The sequence below is a fragment of the Erythranthe guttata genome, chromosome 11 (genome assembly GCF_056151865.1).
Source record: "Erythranthe guttata isolate IM_541 chromosome 11, IM_541, whole genome shotgun sequence".
Classification (NCBI taxonomy): Eukaryota; Viridiplantae; Streptophyta; class Magnoliopsida; order Lamiales; family Phrymaceae; genus Erythranthe; species Erythranthe guttata.
Genome location: NC_142543.1, coordinates 4,497,217 through 4,515,002, shown reverse-complemented (window position 1 = coordinate 4,515,002; position 17,786 = coordinate 4,497,217).

Genomic DNA, 17,786 nt, shown 5'->3' with positions numbered 1-17,786 from the left:
GATAGATATATAGATAGATAGATAGATAGATAGATAGATAGATAGATAGATAGATAGATAGATATTTTATTATTTTCGTTTTAATCGAGTGCAACTCAAGATGAACTTCTTCTCACTCCTAGTATGTTTCGTTTAGAATAACGAATGGGATCTCGAATGGGGCAACTCACTTCGGTTGTTAGCCCTAATTATGCATTTTAGTAATTAGAAGTATTTGTACTCACTATCTACATCCAAAATTTACTTTTGGATAATTAATGTCAGCAACATTTAGAACTTTTTTTAATGGTCGATTTAAATTAGGGGAACTTAGTTTGATTTCTAGCCCTTGTTACGCATACACATCTATCCCACGTCTAAAAAATGTAGGATTGTGTGTTTGCTTATCAGAAGCCCCCGACTACTATTGGACGCCAATACCTTCTATGGACTTTTGCGGGTAAGCTTGTGATTGGAGGTCGGCAATGATTTAAGTGGGATAGTTTGTAAGACTCATTTCACATTGAAAAAATGTGCGATTGTGTGTCAGCTTATAAGGTAGCCCGCTACTACTATTGGTTTGGGATGTAAATTTCGTCAATTAGAAAGAGATTCAATGACCGGTTCAACATCTACGCATAAGAGTAGGTAGCGTAGCTAAGTTCCAGTTGTTCTTGAATATACTAGACCGCTCCTAGCTATGGCCCGAGTTGGTGTATGGCGATGTTATACCTATTGACATTTTAAACTTATTGTGTTCTACTTTAACAAGAAAACGAAAGCCTTCCACAAACTCAAATTTGCATTATCAGATACAAAAAAATTAAAATACATTATATTGTAGAGTGAACTTACTACCTTATAAAATATCATCCTCAAAATCGACATGCTTTTATGTGTTTCTTCGACACATGACGCTCTTAAAAGCGATTATTTTACTACACATAGACACAAATATCTCTCTCTCTCTCTCTCTCTCTCTGAGCATTTAATGTAAAGATCACACTTACCATCATTTTTTGAAGCAACAACTAATTCTTCTCAAACGACTATACATTTCATTGTAAATTAAGGACGTACGACATCCTTATCTTCTATGTTTTGTAGATATGTACTCATATGCATATATCGTAAACGAAGCACACATGCGGCTCTATAATGAAACACGGGCCTTCTAAAAATTAGACAAGAGGTTCAAAGACACTATAGAGGGTGTAAGAGAAGAATAGTGAATATAAAAGTTTAGGTGGAATTTGATATTGAAAGACGACAAGAACAAATGATTCTTTGTACAATGTCCTTTCAGTCGGTAACCTCCAAAGTTGGACACTTCGACTTTCTCAAGTGGAAATTCGAAAATGTAGATTTCAAGACTACTAGAAAAATCTCAAGTGAGGAAACTACTTTTGTGTACCTATCATACTTTTGCACTTGTAATACTCGACCGGTCATCTTCTTTAGTTCTTTCCTTCCGATCGACATCGAAAAAACTCGAAAACGGCGACACATTTCTTCATCTTTTCTCTTCTTTCACAAGCTAGTGGGGAAATGAATCCTTTCCATTTTCCCGTCCGGACAATATATAACCTAAAATCTTGAAAACATTCTCAACCCTTTTATAATATAATGTGCGTCGAGAGGGATTCGGCCTCCGTGAAAAACAAGAACAAAAACTACTACTTATGGCGATGTACATGTAATTTGGCTACTACAATAAAAACGGCCTATCAATCAAAACGAAAACAAGAGGTTTTTTTTTTTTTTTTTTTTTTTCTCCAAGGACACTTGAATTCTAAAAATGACACTAAAAAATATTTTCAAAGTTTTTTTTCAAATATAGCAAAAAGTTTAAACAAGAAGAAGTACATTAACACAAAATATATGCATGCCGACGATATCTCAAATTATGCTATCCATAATTAAAGCTGTTCTCCATAATTTTCTCCTTTCACCATATTAGTCAGTTTGATTTGCCACGTCATCATCAGTCATCACTAGAGATTATATTTTTTTTCATTGATCAAAACCAATTCAACACACTATTTATCAAAAACCAATTCAACACACTGACAGGCGCTCTATCTATGTGCTGTGTGTGTGTGTGTGCGTGTGTGTGTGTGTGTGAGAGAGAGAGACAGAGAGATGTGTACCTGCAGGAGAAGTATTCAGTTTCTACACTCAAAGTGAAGATGTGGCACCCTACCCTTCTCTCTCTCTCTCTCTCTCTCTCTCTCTATATATATATATATATATATATATATATATATATACATACATACACGCATGAAAGAGTGTGTGTGTATATATATATGTACTACTCCATGTATATCCGTTTAGCAGTCGGTTTGGTGGGTCTTGGGAAAATTTTATATATGTATTGAGATTATCTCTTTAATTTATTTCTGAAATTCTATCTAATTATTCTTCTGCTTTAATTAATATTTAACACTTCCACTCCTCTATATATATATAGCTACTACCAAATTTCTCTCTCTCTCTCTCTCACACACACACACCCAAGAGTAAATCTGCCAAGAAATGTAAACATAAAGTGGAAAAACACTTTCATGTCAATCAATAATACAAGAATTAAAAAAACAAAAAAAAAAAAACCGGATCTTTGAAGCTGTTCTAAGCTTACAGAAAACTGGAGTTTTGAGACTAAGCTTCGAATGCTTTGAGAAGCATCTTTATTTCCATTGTTACCGAACAAAGGAAACTTCCACACATGAAACCCTAGAAAGAAAAAAACTCATCTCCACCCCACGCGCCGGAACCCACCGCAACCCCTTTACGGCAGATTCCGATGTTAGGGTTTCATCATACCTTTTGACAAGGTTGAATCATATTTCGTATTTTGCTGCTATCTGACAAGTTGGTATACGTAGAGAGAGAGAGAGAGAGAGAGAGAGAGAAGGAGGGGTTAAAGATCGATGCTGATGGTAATTATAAATCTGATTTGGCAACATTGGTCTGCCCTTCAAAAGATATTTCTTTCCACTTGACCACGCTAATTGCATTACACGTGGCAAACTATGGTTTAGGACAACTGTACCATTTATTTATTTATTTATTTATTAACCCCTCCATCTCTCACTGCCTTGTCTTTTTGACCCATTTCTTGTTTTACTAATTTTAGGGAAATTACGGCCAACCCCTGATGTATGGTCAAATTACCAATAACCCCTCTTTTTGGGTAATTACAACCAACCCTTGTTTTAAATGTTTTTACATCAAATTTATGTAGTTCGATTATTTACCAAACCAAATCGTATATTCAGATCGATAATCGGTATGAAATGTTGGCGTACTGAAATTTCGGTTCGGTTTTACCCATTTAAACATTCCTAAATTTATCTCTAGAGGGTTTTTTCGTAAGATAATACATAGTTGAGGGAGTGGCCGTGATTACCTAAATAGGAAGGAGATTTTCGTAATTTGATCATAACTCAGGGGTGGCTGTAATTTACCCATTATTTCAAGTGACAGCTCATTGTGTTTAACAGTTTGTTACATTCGTTATTTTGGCGTTATTATATAAAAAAAGTGTAAATTAAAGCCTTGTAAAGTTAAATTACAAAAAAAAATACTTCTGATTTGGTAATTCTAATTACTCATTTTAGCGAAAACGTTCATATGAAGCATTTTTTTCGGCAATTAAGAATAAGCTCATCACAATTAATATTCTCGCGAATAGTTCATAAAAAAAATTGTTTAAATTTACATCTTTTTACGATGAAAGTTGTCCTTAAAAAGATGCAAAACGGGAAAGTTGTACAACTTAATGTCGGCTTTTCAATGCAATTTGAATCAATTCAACCAAAGTAAATGTGAGAAAATTAAGAGCAAAACAAATCAAAAATATTTATATTATAGTGATTTTTAATTTAAATCTCTCCAAATGCAAAATATGAATGTTGCTGTGCCTGTAAGTCTATTCCTATGATTTTCGGCAAAATTTGAATCAACCCAATTAAAGTAAGACTAAGATCCAAATAAAATACAAAATATAAAATTTGTAGAACTTGGTTTGCATTTATAATGCAACTTGAATCAGTGCAATCAGAATTCGTATGCAAATGTTACGATAAAACCAAAACAGGTCGTAAGAACACACAATCTTCCCAGAGAACCGGCAGGACGAGTACTGAAAGCAATTTCGTTTAACATAATTCAAATAAAATCTAAAAATAAGTTTATTAACAAATAGGATAGATGATTTCCTAACAAACAAAACTCTAATCAATTACAATTAAATCAAAAGAGAATTCGGATTGTATCCAATCTTAATACGAACAAGAGTAACTAAAACCAAGCATATTTTTATTACATCTGATAAGATATTTTAGAAGTTGATAAATTGTTAGGTCTTATTTTAAAAACTACTTTTTGAGGTGCTTGGATATGTAGCTTATAAGTTACTTTTAGTTTTTATAAGTTGTTCAGGTATTTGGAAATAAAAGGTCTATTTGTCGCTATAATGATAAAAAAATACATGACGTCATTATTACTGTTAAACTTATTATACTCAAATATTTTTGTTCCTAAAATATTATTATAATATTTACAAATTAAGTTTTCAAATAAAAATAATAATATAAAATTATATATTAAATAAACTATTTTTTTATGCGATATGATATTTGACTTTTTTTTTAAAATAAAGTGAAGTGAAATAAAATATTTAATGAAATAGGTTTGTGAAAGTTTTATTTTTTTGTCACATTCATATATTATAGGGTAAATTACAATCACCCCTGAGGTATGGTCAAATTACGAAAATTCCCTTCTTGTTTGGATAATTACAACCATCCCATCAACTCCTCAAATTTAGTGGAATCTTCGAGATTATATGGAATATTATCACTTTTGTACCCGTTTTATCCCATTTGGCTTGTATATATCAGATTGTGGTGCATCAGAAACTGTATTTTTACTCAAAACAAGTACAAACTAGAGCACATTCCACGAAATCTAGATGATTATGTTGAATTTGACATCATAAGGGTGGAGGTGTAAGAAAAAAACATAGTTGAGGGGTGTAGATGTAATTATCCAAACAAGAGAGTTTTTTTTGTAAATTGCCCATACCTCAGGGGGTATTTGTAATTTACACTATATTAATATAAAATAAAGATTGTAAAAGAAATATAATTTTTTCGGTAGATAAAATAAATATAATTTATTATTGACATATAAAATATAAATAGACAATATTTTTTTTACAATAATTATGATAATTATATTTTAATTAATCTTGATTACAAGAATACGTTATTTTGATAAAATGTGAATGTTATTAGTATTCATGTAATATATTAAAATATTTGTTTTAGTAAAGAAGCAAATACGTTATTAAAGAAAAAATGTGGGGTGGAGTTACTTTTTTTAAAACATCTTATAAGCTCCCTAACAGCTTATTTTTTGAAAAAATAAGATTTTTTGTATTTTTTTTTACCAAACATCTTTTAACAGCTTATAAGCTCTTAACATCTTACAAGATATTTTTAGGAGCTTATAAGCTTAGCCAAACAGGCTCGAAATGACAAGTCTAAATTCATGTTTTTAATTAAATTTTTAGTTTGAAATAATATATGAGTTATATCCTTATTTGTGTATCCCTATCTTGCCCTTATACCCTAAATTATCTAGCCTATATATTCACATTTCTCCAATTCATATTTGTTTCGTTCTTTTGGTATTCTCTCACGTTATCTCTCTCCATCTCTCTCACACGTTGTCTATGCATCTCGTTTTCTCTCTATCTCTATATCTTTATACCTCTCTTGCTTTATTCAGTAGTAGCACAGTAGCACGAGGCAGGGGGATGTGGTGGACGAGGCGGGGCCAGGGGGCCGTGGTGGTTGAGGCGGCGACAGGGGATGTGGTGGTCGAGGTGACGGCTGGGGGCCGTGATGATCGAGGCAGCGGCGGGGGCAGTGGTTATGGTGGAGATTTGATTGAAAGAATATGCTTTACTAATTGCATCTGAATTTCTTGATCTTCAAGGGATTTTGCTTGATTTGGGTTCAAAATGGTAAATCTAGGTTTTTCCAAAGTTGGTAGGTGACTACGGTTGTGGTGGCTACGACTGTTGGCTGCTAGGGTTTGGTGGCGGCTGCGTTTAGTCCTAGGGCTCGCGAGGTATGAGTTTTGTTGGTGTTAAGTGTATATTTTTACACTTTATCGTATCTTTTTATTTGAGCTTTTGGTGTGTTTTAACGATAATTGGTGCTTAAAAAGTTGATTTATTGTATTTTAGGTACAAATTGAAGAATTGGAAAAGTATGGGGTCAAAACTGCAATTTTGGAGAAAATATGGGCCAAAAGTGAAAAAAGCAGAATTCTGGAGAATAGACCGCGCGGCCGTGCGGATTTTAGGCATAAATCTCACACGGCCGTCCGGATGGGCGAGTTGGCGCAGTGAGGGAATCTTAATTGTACAAGGAAACTGCCTTCTTCCCCAAGTTTTTCACCCTATATAAGACCAAGCCAAGCACACAATTAGGGATCCATCTTTTTACGCAATTTCAAGAGCAACAAAGCAATAACGAAGAATTCGAAGACTCCAAGCAAAGATTTATCGCCTATGATTTATTTTATTTGCGTTTTTGATTTAATTATGAGTAGCTAAACTACTTATTTCTAGGATTTTATTTGGAACCCTATGTGGGATTTATGAACCCAATTCTATGATTTTATGCAAGTTTTAATTCCGGATTATTTCTTCTACTTGTTTTATTAAGTGCATGAACTTGATCAACTTATGTGCTTTTATGTTATTGTTAATCGCATGAATCGGAAGATCGGGTTAATAATTAGAACTGTGGTAGAAGAGCCTTTGTGGTATTAACATAGGAATATAGTTAATCTCTTAGGTAGCCATTATTGAGATTTGTGCTTAATGCTGTGTTCTAGAATTAATTGCATAGGAATATAGTAATTGAATCTAGAGTATTAGAATCGTAATACACGCGGAAGCGGGTTATGATTATTTTAGCATCTCAGGTTAATAATCCGGGTTAATTGCTTGCATAATTGAGGGAATTGGGGGAGTAATAATCACATAGGGGGAAGAATAAAATCCTAGGCTTGTCTACTTTGATTAAATCTTCGTTTTTAATTGCTTTCTTGTTTTTGCTTGTTTTTAATTTAGTTTAATTTAGTTTATTCTCTCAAAACTCGACTGTGTAGGGTGGGCTTGATAATAATTGGTAGAATTTAGCGTCTAGGATTAAGTAATTAAATATTCCCTGTGGGTTCGATATCCGGACTTAATTGTCCACTATATTACTTGTACGATACGTGCACTTGCGTGTAGGTTTTCGACCAACAAGTTTTTGGCGCCGTTGCCGGGGAATATTTTAATTATTTATTTTATTCTAGCTCTAGATTTGAACAATTTTCACGATTCACCCATTTAATTTTCGTTTTATTTTATTTTTGTTTTAGGTACGTTGTATGCGCAGGAGACTCGATCTTGCTAGAGAACCGTTTGATCCCGAAATCGAACGAACTTTTCAAGCCGCTAGGAGACTTCAACGCGAAAATTATAGAATGGAGGACGAAGAACGCATACGTGCAGAGGGTAATTTACTCAATGCCAACGGGAACCAAGTCCAAGACCCACCCCTTCAACTTCCATTACAGCCAGCAGCTAGGCCACGGGCACTTCAAGATTACATAATCCCGACTCATGACGGATTCCGGCCGAGCATCCAATATCCACCCATTGAGGCGCATAATTTTGAGATCAAACAAGGCCTTTTGACGATGCTCCAAAATAACGGGCTCTTTAGTGGGTTGGCAGGTGAAGATCCCCATCTGCACATTGTCAATTTTCTAGATACCTGTAACTCCCACCGTCAAAACGGCGTTTCCCAAGAGGCGCTTCAATTAATTCTCTTCAAGCACTCCCTACAAGGAAGAGCTCGCCAGTGGTTGATGTCCCAAGCCCCCCACTCTATCTCGTCGTGGCCTCAACTCCTCAACCTTTTCATGAAAGTCTATAGCTCACCCGAGAAGGACGAGAGAATCCGGCGAGAAATTCACAATTTTGTCCAAGAGCAAGGCGAGCAATTATACGAGGCATGGGAGAGATTTAAAACTCTTTTGCGGCAATGTCCAACACATGGAGTCGAACAATGGCGGCAAATCCACATCTTCTACCAAGGGATTAACGAGAATGCGCGAACGGTCTTAGATGCATCCACCGGGGGAAATTTTATGAGTCAATCGATACCGGATGCTTTCATCATGTTGGATCAAATTGCTCAAAATCGGTTTGCCAAGTCAAGCGAGAGGACGGTTAGTGGAGCCAAGAAAGTTCCCGGAGTGTTGGAGTTAGATGCAATTACGGCCCTTCAAGCTCAAGTGACCCAAATTGCTCAACAAAATCAACTCCTTCTGCAGCACATCAAAGCAAGTCCACCACAACAAGTCAAAGCAATTGAATCTCCATGTTGTGAAATTTGCAGTGGAAATCACTACACGCTCCAATGCCAACAAGATGTGGAGTCGCTCAACTACGTCAACAATGCGCCTCGCCAATTCCAAAATCAAGGGTGGAGATCACAAGGGCAATATGGAGGAAATCAACAAGGCCAAGGATATCAAAGACCTCAAGGTCAATTCCAAAATCAAGCCCCTCCTCAACAAAGCTATCAAGGCAACAATCCACCGGCCCAAAAATCAAACACGGATGAGATATTGGCCCAATTCATGACCGCTACCCAAGCCTCGTTGCGAAATTTGGAGAATCAACTCGCTCAATTAGCTTTGAAGCAAGAGAACCGCCCGCCGGGAGCATTGCCATCGAATACGGAAGATCCTCGAAATCAAAAGTTCGAGACGTGCCAAGCTATCGATGTCAAGAGCGAAAAAAGGGAAGAAATTCAAATCAAGCCGCAAGTCACTGTAGCCGAATGGGTCGAGCCGATCCCATATCCACAAAGATTGCTAACGAAAAAGATCGAGGTCGAGACATGCCAAGCAGTCACCTTGAAGAACGGTAAGCAATTGGAGGAAGCCCCACGAAAAGAGAAGAGAAGCACGGTAATCGAGAAGCCGAAAAAGAATGAGGAAAAAGAATCATCTCATGACGAGCCACCATCGACGGTGCCTTCACAAGTCCCTCCAATTCCTTATCCTCAAAAGTTTATAAAGAAGAAGCTCGATGCCGAATATCAAAGATTTTTGGACAAGTTGAAGGAAATTCGCATAAATATTCCTTTCATTGAAGCACTACAAAAGATGCCAAAGTGGGTGAAGTTCCTCAAGGACCTCGTGAAGAAAAGTAAGAAATTGCAAGGGAACGAGATGATCCAACTCACGGAGCAAATTAGTGCGATTCTTACTCGGCCTCTTCCACAAAAACTCGGCGATCCAGGTAAGTTTACTATTCCATGTACTATAGGAGGTAAAAATTTTAGATCGCTCATTGATTTAGGCGCTAGCATTAATCTTATGCCGTACTCTACTTTTAAAAATCTTGGGTTAGGAGAAATTGAACCGACGGCTATAACTCTTCAATTAGCCGATAGATCTTTAGTTTACCCAAAAGGTATTTTAGAGAATGTGCTAGTGAAAGTTAATAAATTTATCTTCCCTGTTGATTTCGTTATACTTGATATAGATGAGGATAGGGAGATACCTCTTATCGTAGGGAGACCGTTTTTAGCCACGTCGAAAACTCTCATTGATTGTGCTAGTGGTGATCTTACAATGACTGTGCATGATCAAACAATCAAATTCAATGTTTTTAGTGCTAATAAAAATCCATGTGAAAATAATGATTGTTTTGCTATTGAGCTTATGGATTTTACAAATAATGAAAAGTTTGATGTTTCGATCTTGGACAATGGGAAAGCATCTTTGAGTGCAGGAGATGATGGCGGAAACGGGAATCGGACGGAGCAAGTTTATTTCATGGACTCAATTTTAAATCCTCCAAGAGAAAGTCATGCGAGTCGAGGTCTTAACGACGATGAGAATGCAAGGAAGATGTTGCCAACCAAAGGTTCGAGCAAGTCACGAGAGAAGGATGAGTCAAGCTATTGTGGTCGTAAGGAGAAAATCAAAAAGGAATTGCACAAAGGACAATTGGTGTTATTGTGCAAATCCCGTCTTTGGTTATTTCCAAGGAAGCGCAAATCAAAGTGGTCGCGGCCGTTTATTGTCCAAGAAATTCTTCCTCACGAGGTGGTCAAAATAAAGGAGCGCGATTCAAATCGTACGTTCAACGTAAAACGGAGCCGGCTCAAACCGTATTGGGAAGCGAGTGAAGATTGCCAAGTGACTTCGGTCACTTTTGCTTGAAATTAAAGAAGCAACGTCCGGCTGAAGACTTTAAACTTAGCGCTTCTCGGGAGGCAACCCGAGCTTTATTGTTTTTCGTATTTTTATTTAATTTTTCGTTTCGTTTTTAGTATCATAAGCATGCATTCTAATTTATTTATTTTTGGATTTTATTTTTCAGGGCCGAAAACGTGAGTCGAGAGTCGAGTAGGGACCCAATTGCAATTCTTCACACGGCCGTGCAAGAAAAAGGCATGAATCTCACACGGCCGTGTGAGATTTTGGAGCAGCTACTGGACGAAATTGCAGCTTGGCGCGGCCGTGCGGAATGAGGGTTAAAATCTCGGACGGCCGTCCGAGTTTCGGAGCCGCTTCTGCCCAATTTCGAGAAACGGTGCGGCCGTCCGAGAAATAGGCTAAAAGATGGGACGGCCGTCCGAGGCTATTACTGAGCGTTTTAAATTCTAAAAATTCGATTTTCTCCCCCATTATTTCTTAAACCCCCCTCTTTCCTTCTTTCTAACTCCCACACACGAATTTTCGAATTTTTTTTGAATTTCTCTTCCAAAAATTCTTCAATTTCACACATATAATTCACTCACGCATTCTCAAATTATTATTTTGTGTTGGTATTGACAGGGAGGCTAGAGCATCGAACCAACTTCTTCAAAATCTCATCTTTTCAAGTCAAGCCCGAGTGCATCGAGCCGGCATCCACCGGCACCCATTCTTGAGCCTGTGCCCAAGCTTTCCGATGATGATGAGCATGAGAGAAGGAGGGAGGAGCACCCCGATCACATCGACTTCGACTAAATCAGGTGTTTTCTATCCTTAAAACTTTGTACTAATTTCGTTGAGGGCAACGAAAATTTTAAGTTTGGGGGTGAAAAATATGTTTTTTTTTTTTTGCTTATTTGCTTTAGTTTGCATGCATTAGGTTTTATTCGTTTTTATTGTTTTCCCCGTTTTTTCCGGAATATAAAAAAAAAAAAAAAAAAAAAAAAAAATTGCTTGAGTCAAAGGCATCTATGATTTATGATGATGAGAGATGATCAATGTTTGATGATGAAATTGCTTGTTTTGTGTGATAAGGATTTGATGTTTGTTTAGCTTTCGATTCAACGGGACTTAGAAGCGAATTATTGCTAGGAATCACATTTTGTGCATTGCTTTGGTTGAATGTTTTGTATTTTAAATTTGGAATTAATTTGTGCTAGATCATGCTATGTTCGGTTTTAGAACTCACCTTAGGAAATTTATGATACGAAGTATTGAGTAGTGAGTGATTTGGGATATGATTTGGGCCTTCTTTGAACCGTTTGAGCCTTTCAAGCCGACCTTTTTATCGAAATATTCCTTAGAACCTTGATTTGAGCCTCGGAGAAAAGGTGTTCTTTCTTTTAGCCATATGTGTAAGGTAGAATAGGTGGAGATTCTTGAAAATTACCCCTTGGAGTTCGGTCGAAATTTTTTTTTATAAGGTCCTTCTTCTTCGAAAAAAAAAAAAAAAAAAAAAAAAAAAAAAAAAAAAAAAAAAAAAAAAAAAAAGAAAAAGAAGAAGAAGAAGAGACTAGAATGGAGAAATAAGGACAAGTTGTTGAAATTTTTTTGAAAACTCGATCCATTGCCTCAAAAGCAAAAGTGGAGACTTTTGAACTTTTGAGAATCGAGTTTATTAAAGTCCGTATAGGTGAATTCATTGTTTCAAACGCCTGTCTTTCAAATTTTGGCGTAATCACCTAAATTCAAGAAGAATAGCCACACATACCCATTTTTCCTACCTCGAACCAAAGAGCCTAACAATTGAAAGCCACAAAGCCCCAATGATCCCAATAGCTTAATGTTCGATATTAGTAGAGTAGAATAATTTGGTGAGTATTTGGAGTCAAGCATATGCATGTAAGTATAAATTTTCTCTATTTTTAACTTGCAAATATGGGATACTTGAAGCAATTGTATGATTTGTGGTTTTTTGTAATGGTGAGTGACTAAGTGTTGTTGAATTTTGAGCTTGCGAATGTCTAAGGAATTGTCATTATAATTACAAGTTCTGAAAACGTGAAGTTGATCATTGATCTATGTGATGAGATGTTATCGTTGAGTTATTTGCTTATTGGTAGATTTTTGCTTGAGGACAAGCAAAAGTTCAAGTTTGGGGGTGTGTTAAGTGTATATTTTTACACTTTATCGTATCTTTTTATTTGAGCTTTTGGTGTGTTTTAACGATAATTGGTGCTTAAAAAGTTGATTTATTGTATTTTAGGTACAAATTGAAGAATTGGAAAAGTATGGGGTCAAAACTGCAATTTTGGAGAAAATATGGGCCAAAAGTGAAAAAAGCAGAATTCTGGAGAATAGACCGCGCGGCCGTGCGGATTTTAGGCATAAATCTCACACGGCCGTCCGGATGGGCGAGTTGGCGCAGTGAGGGAATCTTAATTGTACAAGGAAACTGCCTTCTTCCCCAAGTTTTTCACCCTATATAAGACCAAGCCAAGCACACAATTAGGGATCCATCTTTTTACGCAATTTCAAGAGCAACAAAGCAATAACGAAGAATTCGAAGACTCCAAGCAAAGATTTATCGCCTATGATTTATTTTATTTGCGTTTTTGATTTAATTATGAGTAGCTAAACTACTTATTTCTAGGATTTTATTTGGAACCCTATGTGGGATTTATGAACCCAATTCTATGATTTTATGCAAGTTTTAATTCCGGATTATTTCTTCTACTTGTTTTATTAAGTGCATGAACTTGATCAACTTATGTGCTTTTATGTTATTGTTAATCGCATGAATCGGAAGATCGGGTTAATAATTAGAACTGTGGTAGAAGAGCCTTTGTGGTATTAACATAGGAATATAGTTAATCTCTTAGGTAGCCATTATTGAGATTTGTGCTTAATGCTGTGTTCTAGAATTAATTGCATAGGAATATAGTAATTGAATCTAGAGTATTAGAATCGTAATACACGCGGAAGCGGGTTATGATTATTTTAGCATCTCAGGTTAATAATCCGGGTTAATTGCTTGCATAATTGAGGGAATTGGGGGAGTAATAATCACATAGGGGGAAGAATAAAATCCTAGGCTTGTCTACTTTGATTAAATCTTCGTTTTTAATTGCTTTCTTGTTTTTGCTTGTTTTTAATTTAGTTTAATTTAGTTTATTCTCTCAAAACTCGACTGTGTAGGGTGGGCTTGATAATAATTGGTAGAATTTAGCGTCTAGGATTAAGTAATTAAATATTCCCTGTGGGTTCGATATCCGGACTTAATTGTCCACTATATTACTTGTACGATACGTGCACTTGCGTGTAGGTTTTCGACCAACAGTTGGCTCTTAGAGTTTGATAGTACACAGTAGTACACCGCAATATATCATAGTACACTGTAGTTTATCATACTCTACTACATTAATGACAACATATAAAATAAAATAAAATATGTTGATTGAATAAAAAAAAATGAAAAACACGTTTTTTTTTTTGTAATTTTCAATATTATGTCTAAAAAAGCTTTTTTTTTTTTTTTTTTAATAATAGTATAAACTATAGTACACCACAATATACCACAACATACTATAGTGCACCATATTATTTTTAAAATCCGTTGTACTATTTAACAAAAATGAAAAAAAAAATCATAATTTTAATAAAGTGTTAAAACTAAGGACAAAAAAAATAAGTTGTTTATAATAATGTAAAAAAATGCTAGAGTGAATGAAAAAATAAAGATGACAAAGTCTGTAAAAATAAAATAAAATATATCAGATGAAAAGTGAAGATATTAAATGCATAATAAAAAACTTGTAAATGCAGTTTCAAGTTTATTTCATGCAAATTTCGAATTTTTGAGTGAAATGAAATTTTTGAAATGAATTAATAAAGAGCGTGAATCAAATGTTTAATTGGGTTTACTGTTTAGTTCTAGGGTTCATTAGCAATACACCCCTCCTATAGATAAAAAATAGTGATATGTCCATACCATAATTCTTTCTTTGTGAAAACCCCTAGAATATTTATTTCCAATCTTATCCTTGTACTACCCATTACGTTTTTTTAATAATTATCTAATATTTACAAAATTCCTATTAATAAGGCACATAAATCCCGCTAATTAGGATTAATTAATATAATTTATCTCAATTATTCATTTTTTCTCTCTTTCCATAATAACAATTTAATTCCTAAAAATCTGCTTCCAAATCACTAAAAAATTGCTACCAAATAAATAAAAAAGTATTTTCGGACTTTATTTATTTATTTTTTATTTTTATATTATTTTCGGACATTAGTTAGACATTTTTTATTTATTTTTATTTTAATATTTTAAAAAAAAATATTTTTTTTTAATTTTTTTTTTAAAACAAAAAAATGATTTTTTTCTCTCCACATGTTTGCAACGCCGAATATGACTATATTAACCGTAGTCATATTCTTTCTTTATATTGTTGTTTTTTACATTTTGAACTTAAAAATTCCGATTATATGGCATAGTCATGTTTACCAAATCATATAAAACAACTTCGATTCCCTATTGTTTACGAAAACAATCCAATCAACATCCACACAAAAAATCACAATTTGAATCTACTTACTAGAAGTCAACTTGAAAACGAGAAGATAGAATATATTCAACAATAGTTAAATTCAAATATGACTATAGTCATGCTACTGCTGTTGTTCAGATCTAAAAAAAAAATTCGAAAAATACATAAATAAGGATAGAAAAATAACGAGAGAGAGAGGGATGGGAGTCGACGACAACGACGGTGGTAGCGATGGTGAAGGAAAGAGAGTGAAAGAGGCGGCGACGCTAGTGGTGGTGGTGGCATCTGGAAAAAAATACTGAGAAAACGAGAAAGATAACGAAAAAGAGAGAAAGAGCCTTACTTGGAAACGAATGAGGAGGCAGCGGCAACGAGCGGCGACGGTTGTGGTGTTGTACAAATCTATGTGGAGACGATGGTTGTGTAAAGAGAGAGAAATAGATAGAGACAACGAACACGAGAAATTAATACATCACTAATCGAGTGAATCGGCAATAGTCATATTCGAACCAGACTATAGTCACATTAATGTTTTTGCTTCAGGTGTGGAGAGAAAAAAATAAAGAAAAAAATTAAAAATAACGAAAGGGGAGGAGGGGGAGGCGACGACAACGACAGTAAATGAAAGAGAGAGTGGGGAATAAACAAGAAATTCATAAATCACTAATCAAGTGAATCAACAATAGTCATAATTATTAACAGAACAATGAGAATATGTCTATTATGTGACTACTCAGTAAATCGAGATAAAATGAAATCAGATACAACTGATAAGTGTTCGTTTTGCACAACTTTTACTTATCTAATCTTCGTGTTTTGGTCTTCATTCGTCCGAGTTTTCGGTTTTATTTGTATATATTATGTTGTTTTTGTTTTATTTATATTTTAGGTAAAGATAGGCTATTTTTGCCGATTCGAGACGATTTTGGAAGCGAAGCCGAGAACCAAGCCAAACACGTGCAAAAGTGCATTCTCGCGGATTGTGGCAGTGTTTGGTATTTCGAGCATAACTTTTGCATACGACCTCCGATTTAGCTGATTCAAGTGGATTTAGAAAGCTAACTTCAAGGGCTACAACTTTTGTGAAATGCATAATTGTCAAATTCGGGCTTAAAAATGGTGAAAACAGTGTTTGAAGTTGATGCAGAGGCCAGATCGCGATCCAGAATCACCGGATCGCGATCTGGGGGCAAATTCCAGTAGCAGCGAAAAATTGGGGCAGATCGCGATCCGGACTTCCTGGATCGCGATCTGGAAGGCGGTGCGCAGTTTTCGAGGTTGCCAGATCGTGATCCAAGAATCCCAGATCGCGATCTGGGCACAGAAATCGAGACTAGATATTTTTCTTTGATTTTTCACTATAAATTGAAGGTCTCCTTTTCATTTTTCGACCTCTCGATAACATCTCGACCATCTCTCGACTTTTTCTTCGGTTTTCTCTTCGGTTCTCGCCAGTTCTTCGCGGGAAGCTTCGACGAGGGTTTCGACTCGGGTTTTTCATAAGCTTTTCTTTACGTTTTGTTTATGATTTCTCGTGTTCTTCATTTTGATGCTATGTTTGTAATGAACTGAGCATTTTCTTTTAGGGAAATGAAACCTTGTATATATTGATTTTGATTTCCAGATCTGTGATCTATTTGTCGTTCTTTGATTATGTTTATGTTTTCCTGTATTAAATGCTTTCGATTGTTTGGCCAACAGTTGAATTGATTCTAAATGGGAATGAACTCGAGAGAGGATTTCTCGTTTGATTTTAGGAAAGCATAGCTCGGGTTGTGGAAACGGAGACGTGATGCACCTCGGGTAGCCCTTAAGGACTTGACCTAAATGCTCTCTTAATATCAGGTTCTGAACGGAGACGTCGGACCTGTGGGTAGACTCTAACTACACTGGAGACGGGGGTTAGGGTACTTTAGTGTCTGGGTTAGCGAACATAGAATTGACATTAGATTCGGATTTGTAGATCTTTATCGATAGTACACTGGTGGATTTTACCCTAGAAGCCATCACACGTCGGAATTCCTCGCGTATACTGGCGGACCGTTGTTTTGATTTTTGTTTCCTTTTGGCTTCATTTCATCCCCCATTATTTCCTTCGTCTAGATAGAGTTTAGGATAGTATAATTACGGTACTTGGTAGATTTAGGAACTTAATTCCCTGTGGATCGATATCTGGAATTCACTATTCTACAAAACGCGATACTGTACACTTGCGGTTTTTCATACGTAGGTTTTACGCGTATCAAGTTTTTGGCGCCGTTGCCGGGGAATTAGTTAATCTTGAATTTACTAATATCGTTACCAACTATCCTTACTTTACTTTAGACATTTTTTTTTCTTTTGATTTTTTTTTATTTGTATAGCAGATTTGTATACATCGATGGCCTCAATTTATGATCTCTCTCTTTGCAAGATTCAATCCAGAGCTGATTACATTCAACATGAGTTGGAGGATATTGAAAGACATCGAAGGTTGAACCCAGAAAATGGAATTGCACAAACAAATGAGCACTTCTGCTATCTACAAGAAGAACTCCACTTTTTGGCAAATATTTTCGAAAATTTTCAGAGATGTCACATTCATAAACCACATCCGACCATCCTTTATGAAGACATCAAGGTATTTACAGATTTTCGTATGAACGATGAGGTTGAGCACCTTGAGGGAATTATCCATCCCAGTTCTGTAGATACTTTTGTGTGTGATGAGAGTGGGATGAAGATGATGGTAGAGGAACTTGAAGAACGAAATCCTATCCACATTGCTACTCCGGATTTGAGTGTGAGCGAGGAGACGAGTTTCAGATTTGAGGTAGAGCTTACTCCAAAGCTCGAATATCTTGTGTACGAGTTTGAGAGATCGGTAGGCAAGCAACCCATCCTAGTCTCCTACCGACTGATTTCCAAAGCAAACGAAAAGTACCATGGGTTGGGATGGTCATTACAAGATTGCAATCT